This window comes from Rhinoderma darwinii, chromosome 1 (assembly GCF_050947455.1).
Source record: "Rhinoderma darwinii isolate aRhiDar2 chromosome 1, aRhiDar2.hap1, whole genome shotgun sequence".
Lineage (NCBI taxonomy): Eukaryota > Metazoa > Chordata > Amphibia > Anura > Rhinodermatidae > Rhinoderma > Rhinoderma darwinii.
The window spans coordinates 90,943,653-90,960,673 of record NC_134687.1 but is presented as its reverse complement, the minus strand read 5'-3'; the positions used below and the strand labels follow the sequence as shown (position 1 = coordinate 90,960,673).

Sequence of the window (17,021 nt, the reverse complement as noted above, 5' to 3'; positions counted from 1 at the left end):
GCACAGGACTACTTCACCACATCAATGGGAGAATGGATGGAGCCATGTACCGTCACATCCTGAGTGACAACCTCCTTCCCTCCACCAGGACATTAAAAATGGCTCGTGGCTGGGTCTTCCAGCAGGACAATGACCCGAAACATACAGCCAATGCAACAAAGGAGTGGCTCAAAAAGAAGCACATTAAGGTCATGGAGTGGCCTAGCCAGTCTCCAGACCTTAATCCCATCGAAAACTTATGGAGGGAGCTGAAGATCCGAGTTGCCAAGCGACAGCCTCGAAATCTTAATGATTTACAGATGATCTGCAAAGAGGAGTTGGCCAAAATTCCATCTAACATGTGTGCAAACCTCATCATCAACTACAAAATACGCCTTACTGCTGTGCTTGCCAACAAGGGTTTTGCCATCAAGTATTTAGTCTTGTTTGCCAAAGGGATCAAATACTTATTTCTCTGTGCACAATGCAAATAAATATATATAATTTTGACAATGTGAGTTTCTGTTTTTTTTTAAATATAATCTATCTCTCACTGGTAAAATTAACCTAGCCTAAAAATTCTACATATATGGCTTAAAAATGAAAAAAATCTGATGTTTGTCTGACCATAGTTACATTTCGACTATGGCCATCCTGACTGCCTCCCGACTCAATTCTTGCAATATTCTGTATTTTTATATATATTTGGATTATCTGAATATCGAAGACCAATGAAAAGGTCTGCAGACCTAAGCAACTAGACACAAGCCTTCAGGGTTTCCAGTGCAGTTTAGAAAGTCAAATCTGATCTGATCGGTTTCTATGGGCACAGTTCCAGCTGTAAGGGCACTTGGACCGGAGAGCCACAAATTGGGACCACTGCTCTATATCTGGACCTTCAGTGGTTAATTTTAGTCTGGTGAAGACCAATCAACATTTTGGTACATCTATGTGCTATTTTAAGACTATACCACACACATTGACTTAACTTTGCGCTTTTTGCGACTAGAAAAATGATACCAAAATGGCATTTTATTGTTATGAATATTCCCCACTGTTCCTGCTTTACGGAGACTTCTCCCAGTTCTGTTAGGACTTGCAATCCTTGAGTAAAACATCAAAACGAGTCTAAACACACATTGAAACGAACAGAGCAGTACATTAACCCTTTTCCGGTCACATAGGCTCAAAGTCTGAAAATAACTCCTTTCATTTTACACAAGTTGCTTTGTTTTGTCTTTGAAAGAATGGAAATAGTGATACAAAACTGTATACTGCTTTTAACCCTTTAATACCGAAGGTATTTTAAACCTTAAAGTGCAGCTAAAGGTTTGCCAAACTTCTGACATGTCAAAGTGACAAGTCAGAAGTGTGTATTGGTGGGGGTCCGAGCACTGAGACCTCACCAATCGCTAGAACGAAGCAGCTGAAGTGTTCGTGTGAGCGCTCAGCCGCTTCATGTCGGTTTGGCTTATTCCGGTAATAAATGTATCGAAGTACCTTCAATAGAAAGTCTATGAGCCCGTACTCAGATACATCGGCTTTCCGGGAAAAGCCGAACAGACACGAAGCGGCTGAGCGCTCACACGAGCACTTCAGCTGCTTTATTCTAGCGATTGGTGAGGGTCTCAGTGCTCGGACCCCCACCAATCCAAACTTCTGACATGTCAGAAGATTGGCAAACATTTAACTACACTTTAATGACCAAGCTATTTTTTAAGTTTTTCCATCGTCTCATTCAAAGACCTATAACGTTTTTATTTTTCCGTCTACATAGCAGTATGAGGGCTTGTTTTTTGTGGGACAAGTTGTATTTTTTAATGGCACCATTTTGGGGTACATATAATTTATTGATTAACTTTTATTAACTTTTTTGGTAGGGTAATGAAAAAAATTCACCATACTTTTTTGAATCTTAAATTTACACCGTTTACTGTGTGGTATAAATAACATAACTTTATTGAGCGGGTCGTTACGATTGCAGCGATACCAAATTTAGATAATTTTTTTTACGTTTTACTACTTTAACACAGTAAAAACACCTTTTTTTCAAAATTATTTGTTTTGTGTCGTCTTATTCTATGAGCCATAACTATTTCTTTTTTCCGCCGATGCAGATGTATGAAGGTTTTTGTTTTTTTGCGGGACAACTTTTAGTTTTAATTACTACCATTTTGGAGTACATACGACTTTTTGATCACTTTTTATCACATTTTTTTGAAGGCCGGACAATCAGAAAACAGCAATTCTGGCATTGTGTTTTATTTCATTTTTTACGGCGTTCACCGTGCGGGTTAAATAATGTAATAACTTTATAGTTGGGGTTGTTATGTACGCGGCGAAACCAAATATGTGTAACTTTTTTAAATTTTTTTCATAATAAAGCATTTGTAAGGGGGGAAAAGTGGGTTTTTTATTTATTTTTTACTTGGGATTTTATTGTAAATCATCACTCGAGCAGTGTTTTTAGAATCATGCCCTTTAGAAGTGTTATGTTTTTTTAATATTGTTTGCATCCTCGTTTTAATTAAAATACTAAAAACAAAAACAACACACACACACACACATTATATATATACACATATATATATATATATTATACACGCATACACAACAGTCAAAAAAGGCTTCTTAACGTTCTTCAACTTCCTTCCTCAACTTCCTTTTTCAGATTCTGCTGTAACAATAGAACTATTATATGATCTTCTGTACTAAACGAAAGCACACAGTAGTATAAACAATATACGCTATACCTGAAGGCAACTATTACAGATATTTACTGTCTACCAGTACTCAAACATGCCTTCCCTAAGACCCTATTAGGGCATATTGAGTTACTGGAGGGGGTTCACTGTTGGGTTTTGAAAACGTTGCTACAAATGTTAGGCATGGTTCACACTGCTTTTGCAGTGTAGAATCAATGCATACGCCCAATATCTCCAGGTGCACATGTTAAACATATCCATAGAACCCTATTCACCCAATGGAGTATCCTTTTGGCCTCTGTTGGACGGTATACTATTTTTTTTTTTTGGCGAATAGAATAGCACATATACTTCACTGCGCTATTCGATCCAGAAGCATCCCGCAAAAAAAGAGTATAGCGCACCGTTTATGTTTCTTTGGGGGCCTAAAAGTGATGGATGGCACTGTATGGCATCTGTTGAGGCATACATTTAACGTGTACTTAGGGAGATGTTCCAGACGTATCCGTTAAATGTGTACCGCAAGCGCAGTGTGAACACTGCCTTTACAAAGACTTCAGAAGTATAAATTAGACTTCATGATCTTCACCAAGCAGAAGACCATCTAGTCCATCTAGAGACTTCTCATGAACATACACATAATAAGCATTCTTCGACATGTAACATATACAAGGAGAACCTCTATTCAAAGTTTCCATTCTAGTTAGTGTATGTTCACACGCAGTAGCAAAATACGTCTGAAATTACGTAGCTGTTTTCAGGCGAAAACAGCTCCTGAATTTCAGAAGTTTTTGCAAGTACTCGTGTTTTTCGCTGCGTCTTTTACGGACGTTATTGGAGCTGTTTTTCAATGGAGTCAATGAAAAACGGCTCCAAAAACGTTCCAAGAAGTGACATGCACTTCTTTGACGCGGGCGTATTTTTACGCGCCGTCTTTTGACAGCGATGCGTAAAATTACACCTCGTCTGAACAGAACATCGTAAAGCCCATTGCAAGCAATGGGCAGATGTTTGCAGACGTAATGGAGCCGTATTTTCAGGCGTAATTCGAGGCGTAAAACGCCTGAATTACGTCTGAAAATAGGCCGTGTGAACATACCCTAATACGTTCCATAGCCCCAAAATCTCAATTAGTCATATGTGTATATAAAACAGATTAGCAGAACATTTATCAGATGCCCATGTCACAGTCTCCAAAATGTCATTTCTTCTCAATTAAGCGCAAATAAAAGGAATCATCTGGGTAGCAAATGCCTAATCTATATTTGTTTAGGTGTGAATTTGGGTTGGATATTGGGACAGACTGCACCTGTCATTAAAGGAGGTTTTCCACCGGCCTTCGCTGGTGTTATTTTCCTTGATCAGTGATAATGTGTTAGGTGCATTTCTGATTAATTCTGGCAAAAAAAAGATTATACACCTAAAAATTTAAAGATTTTTCTTACAGTGAGATTTTCCAAAATAATCTGCAACAATGTGCCATCTACAAATAAATAGGAAAAATAATATGGAGAATTCACAACTAATAATAATAATAACAATAATAATAATAAAAAAAGTAGCAAAAATGGATACATTAGGTGGAAAAGAATGAGCAGTTTACTGCGAATGGTTAGACAACTGGGGAAGCATGGCAAACTTTTGTGCCCACACCGTAGAGCAGAAGGTCAGAAAACTCCAACTTGACACAGTATTTACCCAACCATTATAGTCATCAACTACTGCAGTGTGTTACATCTCATGTGTGAAATAACCATACAGTAACATGCATGTACAAAGATGTATGTGTGTGAACATGCATTATAACTATCATATTCATGTAGATCACATATAGTTCCAAATGACCACCCATCGTTTCACTACACGAGGATAATGACTGTCTCTACCCTTTTTATTGACACTAGAATGTAGTCTATACACCCGCAATACTTCTAGGAATGGAACAAAATGTTACTTGTACTACAAATAATTGAACACCTATAAATGTAAGCACCGAGCATGGTTTTTAACCCTTTCACTGCCAAGGTTGTATGTAATACGTACGCGAGTGACAGCAGGAAGAAAGATGCCAGCCTATTGCTGACATCTCTCCCCATGTACCACCTCCAGTGACCATGGGGAGGGATTTATGTTTTCAGCCCCCTTACATATGACAGAGGATATGTGCTCTCTGTCACATTTAGGCCGGGTTCACACGTAGCATAAATACTGTGGATTTTCTGCAACATATTTAGTTGTGCAAAATCCGCAGAATACTGTAGCAACAAAGTGGATGAGATTTGAACAAATCTGCTCCACACCCTGCATAAATCATAAGCGGGAAAAAAAACTTTCATAAATTGACTAACTCAGAAAAAAATTAATTATACTTACCCACAATTCTGTGCTTCCTCATCCAGGCCGGCCTCCGGGGATGATGTTTCATCTCATGGGACTGCTGCAGCCAATCACAGGCTGCAGCGGTCACATGGGATGAAACATCATCCCAGGAGGCCAGCTTGCAGGATGGCAGAGGACGTGTCGCCATGGCTACGGGAAAGTATGAAACTTTTTTTGTTATGAGCAGTTTTCCGCAGCGGACATTTCAGCCGAAAAACTGCACCACAATTTGTTGCGGTTTTTCGGCCGGAATTCCCTGCGGCGACCAGGGCGGATACGTTGTGTGCTTTTATGCAGCGTATCTGCCCTGTGTGAACATAGCCTTAGGGAGTCTTTATTTTCCTACTAAAAGGGTGAGAAGATGAGCAGTTCCACATATAATCACCCTGTGCGCCTAATCAGGACATTTGTCAACTCTGTGATTCAAATGTTTACCGGTGCCTGGATCATAGAGATTTTTAATCACTTCACTTCTGGTGATTATGTAGATATGAGCATAAGTGGCATGTATAAATTCTGCACATCCTGAACTTTTATTTGGGTCAGACCCACAAACATAAATAATGATGAATTTTTTACGAAATGCTACACTTTGATGCAAAATTGCATGATGGCACCCACCATTGGGTGGCAGTTTCACAATGTGCAAAGTGCCTACTTTCAGAAAATATATAAGTAAGGGGTTATAATATGATTTGTTTTATTTTATATTTCAAGTTTTATGTGTGCTTTTCAAAACTGTGAAAAGTGTCCCAGGAGCGAAAAGGTTAAGAGACCTATGTGAAATTATACACTCAAGACTTTAAGTTGTCAGACCTGTTTTCCATGAGTGCAGAGCTCAACAGTAATCCATTCAAGCATACATTCTTCAGCTCTTTTGTTGACAGGGGTGTGTGTCATTCCCTTCAACTCTTTAATCTGACCATTTCAGGAGACTTCAGCACAGCTGAGTTTATTGATAAAGCTGTATCCATAGCACAAGCAAAACGATACCGTTACATATCTACACACAGATTAGATATAGAGGGGGTGTTGCGGATGCCACAGGAACATTTTATGAACTGTAGCCTACATTGACAATCGCTTGCTTCGCTAGTGTGATATAGAAGACAAAACTTCGGGCATTTAATAAATATTCCCCAGTCCAGCTTTCGCAGGATCAATGTGATCACATATCGTCATCTTTAAAGGTGCCTATGTGCATTGGCAATGCAGAATTCTATAGAGTTCATGGTATCTACATAGGCATATGTCCCACATAAACAAACTGATAGAAGATGGAAGAGTGTCCTGTTGGCCTCTGTCAGGATGGTATACGTCGGTATATAGACAGTGACATCAGGAGCAGTGCTGGAGTCCCTGGGCAGAGCACTAGCTGATGCTCTGCTCGGGGACTCCAGTACTAGGAAACTGCTGATATCACTGTCCATATATGGACAGTGACTTCAGGAGTTTTCCCAGGGCCGGCCCGCGGGCTACGTATCCCACTGTATGCCACACAGTGGGATATATGTTTGGGCCTTTTGTCGGAGGTATACGTCGGGGGGGTCTTCCCAACATATACCTCTGACGGAAGGCCTAAACATGATATGAATGGGGCCTTAAAGTGATTCCGATTTTGTACTGTAGAGTTTCACAACAATGAGGTCTGAAAGTAAGGCCCTGCATATTTCCCAATATTTCTTCTGTGTAGGTTTGGCTTAATAAATACTTGCAAACTTTGCAAGGCCTAAGGCAAAATTCACACGGGCTGGAAATGCTGCAAATTTTTGGTGCAGAAAATCTTTTGCTGATTACAGTCCCGGACATATGGATGACATTTGAACAAATCTTATCTACATGCTGCAGAACATTTTCCAGACAGAAATCAGAGCAATAAGCGTATTTTCAAATCCATAGAAAGCTCAGTCTGTTCCGGATGGTTCACTGAGAATTTATCCCTCTTCAACAAGAAAACCGCAGCAAAGTCCACATGTAACACGTTGTTATTTTGCTGCAGAAACACTACAGGAATGCTGCGGGGAAAAAATGCAGATATGCTGCAGAAAATCTGCAGCATTTCCGATCCATGTGAATGAAGCCGTAGGCCAGTTTCCTGCATAAAAATTGTGCAGTGTATTCGACCTAGAACCCGCAGCAACTTCCATCCGAAAAACCGAACCACATTGTGGTGCAGTTTCTAGAACAGAGTTTCCGCTGCGGAATGTGGCGCTGGAGGAAAAAAAAAGTTCATACTTACCCCTTCCCAATTTTTTGCACGTAGTCTGGCTTCCTGGGATGACATTGCAGGCCAAGTGACGCTGCAGCCTGTGATTGGCTGCAGCGGTCACAAAGGATGAAACGTCATCCCAAGGGGCCGGACTGCAGGAAGAAAGAGAGAGTTCTGGGTAAGTATGATTTTTTTTTTGAGTTGCGATTTTTGCGGCGGAATTGCTGCGATTCTTTTGCATCCCCATTAAATTCAATGGGGTAAACCCACAACAGAAAATTAATGAAATTGCTGCATAAATTGACATGCTGCAGATTTAAATTCCACACCGCAGGCCTATTTATTAACATTTATGCTGCAGGTTCTTTTGCGCAGCGAGGACATCAGATTTAGTAAAACCCCACTTTGCTGCTACTCTAAATGCTGAGGAATTTCCGCACAGAACTCCATTGCGGAAATTCCGCAGAGTTTACGCTACATGGGAACACGGCCTTAGGCTTCCTGCAGACTGCAGATTTTGTTGCAGAATTTGTGTGTGCTGCAGAAACAACCCCATTCAGTTGAACTAACTTGATTTTTAGTTGCAGAAATTTCTGCAACTAAGGCCTTATTCACACGAACGTGTATTACGTCCGTGATACGCGTGTGAAAATCACGGACCTATGTTAGTGAATGGGGCCGTTCAGACAGTCCGTGATTTTCACGCAGCGTATTTGTCCGCTGCGTAAAACTCACGACATGTCCTATACTTGGCCATTTTTCGTGCATCACGCACCCATTGAAGTCAATGGGTGCGTGAAAATCGCGCACTGCACACGGAAGCACTTCCGTGTGACGTGTGATTCGCGCAACAGTAGATAAAGAAATTAAGGAAAAAATAAAACCACTTCCTTCATTTCTTTTTCTAAACTTCAAAAAAGCATGGCATATGCATGAAAATCACGCAGGCACGCAGCACATACTGATGACACACGTAACTGCAACGCGCAAAAAACGCTGCATTTTTTGCGCGTGCAAAACGCACAAGCTCGTGTGAAACCTGCCTAAGTCTGCTGCATGTGTAGGTCGATTGAGACATAGCGATCGAGGTTCGGTTATAACTGCATATGAATTTTTACCATGATTTGGTGGTTGTTTTCTTTTTTACTGCAACCGCATCGAAAAGCGAACTAAAACATGGTAAAAATGCATGTGGTTTTTGGATACAGTTATTCGATGCGGTTATAAGCGCACCTCAACTGCAACATCTGAATTAACCCTTAAAGCCTGTTCACACGTGACGGAATTGCTGAAGATTCGCCGTCCATATTTGCTTGCGGAAAATCTGCAGTAGATTATAGTACCAGCAAAGTGGATGAGGTTGCAACAAATCTCATCCGCATGTTGCGAAAAATGTCCATGCAGAAATTTACTTGCCATGCACATTTATTAAAACCACAGCATGTCAATTTCTGATGCGGATTGGGCACAGATTTATCGCAGATTTTAGCCATTGAATTCAATGGGGGGGTGTCAAAATTTGCAACAAATTGTTGCGGATTTTGCTTCGGATTAGTCAGGGATCCACAGTAAAATTAATAAAGCAGTTTTAAATAAAAAAAATAACAAAAAGAAAACCTGTCCAATCTTCTGCAGCTCCCTCGATAAACACTAGTCTGATCCCCCGCCGGTCTCTGGTCTCGCCTGCAGTAATGTGTCGTGTACTGCTGTAACCAATCACAGTCTGCAGCTTTCACATGTGTTGACATAACATCGCTGCCTGAGGTGAAAATTGAAATGGCGCCCCCCAGATCTTGATTGACATCCCTCTGGCTGTTCTACATCACTAGCAGCCTCCTCCAACTCTTGCAGATGTGCTGTTGCCTTGCCCTTCCCTGGCATGTGCGGTGCAGCAATGAAGCCGGGCAGAGTACACTTCGCTGCACAGTGTATGCCCATGGAGTACAAGGCAATGGCCTATCCGAGAAAGTCGGAGGAGACTGGTAGTGATGTATAACAGCCAGGGGGTGTCAATCAAGCATGGAAAGGTGGGTTTGGAGGCAAGGCTACGTCACTCTTCAGGATAGTGGCACCGCCCCACTAGCATATAGTGTGCGCCATTTTAAGGGTATGTGCACACACACTAATTTTGTCCGTAATTTACGGACGTATTTCGGCCGCAAGTTCCGGACCGAACTCAGTGCAGGGAGCCGGGCTCCTAGCATCATACTTATGTACGACGCTAGGAGTCCCTGCCTCGCTGCCGGACAACTGTCCCGTACTGTAATCATGTTTTCAGTACAGGACAGTAGTTCCACGGAGAGGCAGGGACTCCTAGCATCGTACATAACTATGATGCTTGGAGCCCGGCTCCCTGCACTGTGTTTGGTCCACTACTTGCGGCCGAAATACGTCCGTAAATTACGGACGTAATTAGTGTGTGTGCACATACCCTAAAAGTTGATTTTATAGATTTTGCTGCATCTGAGAAAAACATGTAAGGGAAATATTGAAAGGTCATGTATTACCGCATGGTGGTGGTTCAAGGAGTTAAAACTACCTGACAGGTTCCCATTAAATATATAATGAATTGAAAACAATTCCATCTGTCCAGCAATTTTGTTATTATAAATATATCCTATATAATTACAGCACCAGAACCAAGCTCGGTTGATGAATACAACACCAGAACCAAGCTCATACGTATATACAGCACCGGAACAAAGCTCATTAAATAAATACAGCACCAGAACAAAGCTCAGTACATATATACAGCAGCAGAACAAAGCTCAATAGATAAATACAATGCCAGAACCAAGCTCAGTGCATAAATACAACACCAGCACCCACACAGTGTATATATATATATATATATATATTATATACACACACACACACACACTGTATGTATATATATATATATATATATATATATATATATATATATATATATTTGGCACCAGAACCAAGCTCAGTACAAATATACAGCTCCAGAACAGAGATCAGTACATAAATACAGCATCAGAACCAAGCTAGATACATACACAGTCGAGACAGATTATTATGACTGTAGCGTCCACGGCCGCGGACCGTCAGGATTACTCACCCCCCGACGGCCACAGCCATGGATCTGTTAGTGCTGGACCGCATCTCTTCCCCCAGGAGACGCCAGCACTCACTTCCGCTCGGTTCTGCTGTGTCCCGTAAATAATCATCAATTAACCCATGATCACCCTGGACTATAAAAAGGGCTCTGCCCTTTCACTCATTGCCTGAGCGTTGTTGTGTTTACCCTTGTTAGTCTTGCAAATGGTCCCTTAGTGTTATCCTGTTCCCAGTGTTCCCGTACCTGCTACCTGTATCCCGTGCTACCGTTGTTCCTGTGCCTTAGAAAGTTGGAGTCGTGTTGTGCCATTGCTCACGCCTGCTGTGTTACCCCACGCCTGGTGTCTGCTGCCAAGGTCCCATCTGAGCCTAGCCAGTACTACTGTCTGAACTGCTACAGGTACCCTTGTGCTTGGACTACATAGACATTGACTTAGTACACTGTTTGGCCAGCTGCTACCCTGCTATTGTGGTGCGGCCCAGTGGGTCCACATACCAATAGATCATGATAATGACCACCAGCTAATATCCAGAGTAACTGCCGTGTGCATCAAGGACAGCAGCTAGACGGGCTGGGAGTGACACAATAAGGTGCAATACGGGCACTTCCGGTCAGCGCTTATGCATGTAATTGTATCTGCATCTTATAGACGCATGTACAATTATAGTGCAGAAGAGGGTGGCGACCGCTGGTTTCAGTGGCGCCGCCGCCCCCTCAGAGACGCAGCAGGCTGCCGCCTGAGGCGAGAAGCTCATCTCGCCACATGGACGTTGCGGCCCTTGCTGGAGCCCAGGATATAGAGACCGGCATGGGACCAGGCAGTGTTAACCAGAACAGCGGCAGAAGATTGGGAAGTTAACTATACAGATTTTTTTACGTTTTCACCGATCCACAGCGGCAAATCATCAAGCAAATCTGCACCAAATCCGCACAATTTTTCATCAACTCACTACAGATTTGCTGCAGAAATTTACTGCAGCAAATCGGGTACATGTAAACTCACTCTTACACTTCTTCCAGACGACCTTAAAGTGGAGCTAAACGTTTGACAAACCTCTGACATGTCATAGTGACATATCAGAAGTTTGGATTGGTGGAGGTCCGAGCACTGAGACCCCCACCAATCGCTAGAATGAAGCAGCTGAAGCGCTCGTGTGAAAGCTCAGCCGCTTGTCTGTTCGCCTTTTTCCGGAAAGCAAATGTTTCGGATTACGGGCTCATAGACTTTCTATTGAGTCCATACAATGATACATTTATTACCAGAAAAATCCGAACAGACACGAAGCGGCTGAGCGCGCACATGAACGCTTCAGCTGCTTCTTTCAAGTGATTGGTGGGGGTCTCAGTGCTCGGACCCCCACCAATCCAAACTTCTAACATGTCACTATGACATGTCCGAAGTTTGTCAAACGTTTAGCTACACTTTAAAGAAATATTTCTGGAGTGTATCATTTAAAGTGGACAAATTATAATAATAATTTAGGCATGTTTTTCATGTGCTTCTAGTTACACAATTTAAAAAAATATATATATATGACTTTAATTGGAAACAGCAGCGTATAAAAATACTTCAAAGAGCATCAAAATGCTGCCTGAATCCAGCTTCATCAATGAAATATCAAGCTCATACACTAGAACACATCACAAAGCCTGCACTTACAACAACAACAACAACTAAAAGGAGGCGCTAGAACGCAGAACAAATAAGAAATAAACCTGATATAATATATTAGAATAAAGTTCCCCAGGATCATAAGGCTATGTTTACAAAGTTCGGATACTCTGCGTATCCGGCCTGGGCGCCGTAGGGAATTCTGGACGAAAAACCGCACCAAATTGTGCGATACTTAAATATGGTGACTCGTCCCTCTGCCATCCTGCCTCCTGGGATGATGTTTCATCCCATATGACCGCTGCAACCTGTGATTGGCTGCAGCGGTCACATGGGATGAAACGTCATCCCAGGAGTCCGGCCTGGACGAAGAAACACAGAATTCTGGGTAAGTATAAGGTTGTTTTTTTTCCGAGTTGCGTTTTTTTGCGGCGGGATTGCTGCTTTTCCGCCACAATAAAACGCAACAACTTCTATTTGTTGCAGGTTTTACCTCCCCAATGAATTGGGGGAAAGCCCGCAACAAATAAGCAGCGATTACGCAAATACAATTGACATGCTGCGGATTAAAATACTGCAACGCAGGTCAATTTCTGAGCGTTTTTTCCGCTCTGCATTTACGCAGCATGTGGATAACATTTGTTCAAATCTCATCCACTTTACTGCTACTGTACTATGCAGCGGATTTTCCGCAACTAAATCCGTTGTGGAATATCTGCGGTATTTACGCTATGCTTGATCTTACCCTAAAAGTGACAGATAAACTCACACTTTATTAGGCCGAATTCAGACGACCCTGGTATACGTCCGTGTGACGGACGTTAAAACCGTTTCAACGGACTGTGTGAAGGGTCTGTTGAAAAATAGAACATGTCCTATTTTGTTCCCTTTCTACGGATCCCTCGATAGACTCAAGTCTATGGGGATCCGTGAAAACGAGCCCCGCACAGGGGCAACTCAGACGTGAAGAATGTACAAGTTTCCCCACATTCGTCTGAATTCAGCCGAATATACACAAAAAATTCAGACACTGACCAAGAAAGAACATTTTTTAAATATTGTCCATTGACATGGGATACATCCAGAAACCTGTCCAAATGGAAGATATGCACGTAGACAGAAAATCTCTCTTACAAAAGTTGTCGGAGATATGGACCTGGGACGTAATTTTCAACAAACTTGATTAATTTATATATTGCCAGAGAAACTCTAAAGTATTTTTTTTAAATCATCAACCATCAGCAATAGAAATTACATTTTTGTTGCTGATGTCTATGGGGTAACTGAGGGGCTTTCAGTGGGTAAAAAGACAAATAAGTGTCTGGCAGCCACTTATCTATCTTTGCTGGATAAAAATATTGTTTAGGAAACGTGTCTGTTCTCAGGGGGAATTCAGGGTTGATCATTTTCAGCAGAAGGAGCATTTATCTTATGTTTACCTCTAGCAGGTTAGTGTTAGGATATGTTCACACAGGCTATTTTCAGCCGTTTCTTGGGCCGTAAACGTCTCGAAAGACGGCTGAAAAATTGGAATCAGAAGGCCTACACAGATCTGCCAATTGATTTCAATGGGAAATACGGCATTCTGTTCCGACGGGTGTTATTTTATGCCTAATTTTCAAATAACGGCGCGTAAAAAGAAGTGCATGTCATTTCCTGAGCCATTTTTTGGAGCAGTTTTTCATTGACACAATAGAAAATCAGCTGTAAAAAAGCGCCTCAGAAAACGTGAGTTGCTTAAAAAACGGCTGAAAATCAGGAGCTGTTTTCCCTTGAAAACCGCTCCGTATTTTCAGACGTATTTTGTTAAGCGTGTGAACATACCTTTCCATATGGCCAAGCTATTGCACGCGAAGGTTAGCTCATAGAAAATCCACAACCCGCATGTTAACCCTCATTGCCCTGGCTGTTATAGCACAGCCCCCGTTTACGGATACAATGTACAGACATATACGCCATTTTCTGGATTAGACGCAACCATGTGCCGGAATTGCTCCTAGGCGACAGATTCCTCTATATAGGCCAAACCTTAGTGGAGCACAGAACCAAGGTACCCCATACTTTCCCAAAGTGGTATAATCCGTTTAATCACATAGGAAGGCCTCATGCACACACGACCGTTGCCATGTGCACGGCCGTGATTTTCGGGTCGGCCGGCTGCAGACTGTCAACCGCGAGCTGCCCGCAATTCGAGGGCAATGCACATGGCCGCGGCCATTATTTTCAATGAGCCCGGACCACAGAAGACGGCCGTAATAAGACATGTCCATTCTTTCTGCGGTGTGGGCTCCTGGGCCACGCACGGACCGTAAAAACTACGGTCGTGTGCATGGCCCCATAGAAATTAATGGGGCCCAATTCTCCCGTGGATTTTCGGGGGAATTGTGGCCGCAAAAGCACGTTTGTGTGCATGAGGCCTGCTCAAGTTAGAAAATATCCCAAAATGTGTGCTAGAAATGACAGACGCTGTGGCTCCACACAGACAATAATTAATTTGCTAGCATTTGGTTTGCCAAAGGTTTACTACATTGGGTAACTTCTTTAATTTGTGATTTTTATACAGAGGCTGCCAAGTTTAGTCAATATTACACTGGCCTGTTTTATACATAAACGCGCTATAAAGAATAAAGCATAATACACATGAATATCTTCATTGCTTAGACTATTCAGTGAGGAGAAGGGAACATGTGGCTTCCCTGCACTGTGCATTTATTGGATCGAGGCAATGGTGCCAGTCAACCAGCCTGGGCCTGCAAAGTCCCTTCCCCCGATGCCTATTACAAGTTGCCAGCACACAGACCTTCCTTCCCGCTGACGTGTAAACAAGGGCAGTGACTGGCTGATCCGCACACGGCCCTGCAATCCTATTGGCCATGTGAGACATCAATCAACAAACTTACTTGACTGAAAGGTGAGAAGAAGCTTTAGAGCTCTTTAACCACTTCAGCCATGGCATTTCCCCCCCCCATACAGTGACATGGAAGAAGGAGGCAGAAACAAGCAGCAGATACAACTAGGGTTTTAATAGACCTCAGTGAGGAGCATGCTGCTAATATGTAGGAGCATTACTACTACACAGGCCTGCGGTGTCAGACCACGACACACTTGGCTGTAAACATAGCTGGGCATGGGTACTTTTACATGAATAAAATGGAGATCTGTATGCAGCCGTATGCCACATCTACAGGAAAGACTGCAAATGCATAAAATGAAGACTACAGTGCAGCAGAGACAAAAGTTCCAGCAGATCCTAAATAGCTACTGAAATGACAAGTGCATATGAGCTGTCACCCGGCTGAGGACCCCATAGGGGGTTATGAAATCACATGCATTTATGTATTTATTGAAGACACTGTCACTGCAAACACGGCTAATGCTGGCAGAACAGATCCAATGACATGATCACTCATCAAGCAGCCTGATACAACCCGCCTGGAAAAGCCTAATCTCTGATATTACAAACTGATTGCCACATACTTAAAGTCACACACAGTTGCATTTCCTCCTATGTAATACAGATCCTGCTTCCAGTCCTCCCAGTATGTGTCCACTGCGATAACAGCTATTTTGGAAGCTTTTACCTCATGTCATAAATAGCAGCCTGTCAGCTGGGCAACCAATCTACCCAGCAGTCCTGATCATGTTCTGAAACGGCTGCCCTGCATTCACACAAGCACACACAAAGCATGAATTATCTGAAGGCAATCCAGAAGAAGCATTGTAATGATTACCTGCACCAGTCCATACTTCCTATTCTGGAGAGAATATTCAGCTGAATGTTTAAGCCTGGCATGAAGATCTAGGACAGCAGCCTGCCAGGCGTGAGACGATCAGCAATCTTAAATCCAAAGCGAAATTAAAACTTCACCTTGCCCCCAAATCACAGCTTGCTAACAGCAGTCTTCTCTCTACATGATTTTTATTTCGTAACTGCCTGCTTCCTGTGTTTGTAGTAAATGTGGATGTTGCTCGTAGCTTAAGAGCAGACAAACTGGAAAAGATTGAATTGTTATTTAATGGTCTCCCAGATGGAAGCACTGATCAGAGCTCTGAGGCAGCAAGGTGCGCTTTAAAATGCAAGTTACATACCAGTAGTAAATGATCGCAGGATCAAAACTAAAAGTGATGGCTCCAGATCGAAAGCAAAACAAGGAGAGGAAAGTGAGAGAGCTCAGGCAGAAGAATCCCCCCTCCCAGGATTTGTTTGTTTCATGTTTGCTCAGCACAAGGACAGGGAGGGGAGGATCTGTTTTTTCCTGCAGCCTTCTCATTGGTGAGACCGCCCCCCTGCTCAGCCATTCTCGGAAAAAGGCAATTTCATTTTCACTTCCCTATGCGCTCAGCACGTCATAGGCAGCTCAGCGAAAGCTGTACTTCTCTAGATATGGCTTCTCCAGAAGGCCCTCGAGAGGATGCGCGCCTTTGCTGTATCAGGCTTTACGGCTTATTATAAATATGAAGGAGCAGTAAAATTCTTAAACGTCTTTAGATTGTGTTGCGTCTCTAAGGAAACCTCAAATAATAACCTAAAGATATACAGAAATCCGTGACAATACTGTAAAAAAAAAAAAAAAGCATTAACTACAACTGGACTTCATACCTAAAATCAGTAAAATGTGAAAAACTAAAAGAAACAATTACCAAGCCACTAAAAAAAAGGGGATGTAAATATACGTAGTCAACAGCACAAAAAGAAACATAGCTAGAAAGTGATGAAACCTGCTGCTCACAAGGCAGATACATAAGAAAACCCAAATACAAAATGTTCTGTGCTGACCAAAATGAGCATGTATATACAGTATACACATCATCTTCCTTAACCCCTTCCCTTTCCGCAGCCATTTTTCGGATTTTCACTTTTGTATTTTCCTCCCCACCTTCCAAAAGCCATAACGCTTTTATTTTTCCATCAATATTGGCGTAAGAGGGCTTGTTTTTTTGCGGGACAAGTTGTAGATTTTCACAGCACCATTTTTTGTACCATATAATGTAGTAGGAAAACGAGAAAAATAATATATGTGGGGTGGAATAGGAAAAAAATAGCGATTCCTC

General features: G+C 42.2%; 1 protein-coding gene across 3 annotated transcripts in view; it reads right to left on the bottom strand.

Moving 5' to 3' along the window:
- The window catches only part of IRF2 (interferon regulatory factor 2), a 111,696-nt gene extending 95,425 nt beyond the window's left edge, over positions 1-16,271 (bottom strand). For 2 of the 3 annotated variants that reach the window (XM_075849640.1, XM_075849641.1), the window contains exon 1: positions 16,059-16,271. The gene's annotated coding sequence lies outside the window, so the exon portion shown is untranslated. Of the gene's footprint in view, positions 1-15,700; positions 16,027-16,058 lie in introns of those variants that run through there. The other variant, XM_075849644.1, reaches the window with a different exon arrangement.
- Positions 16,272-17,021: the final 750 nt, after the last annotated feature.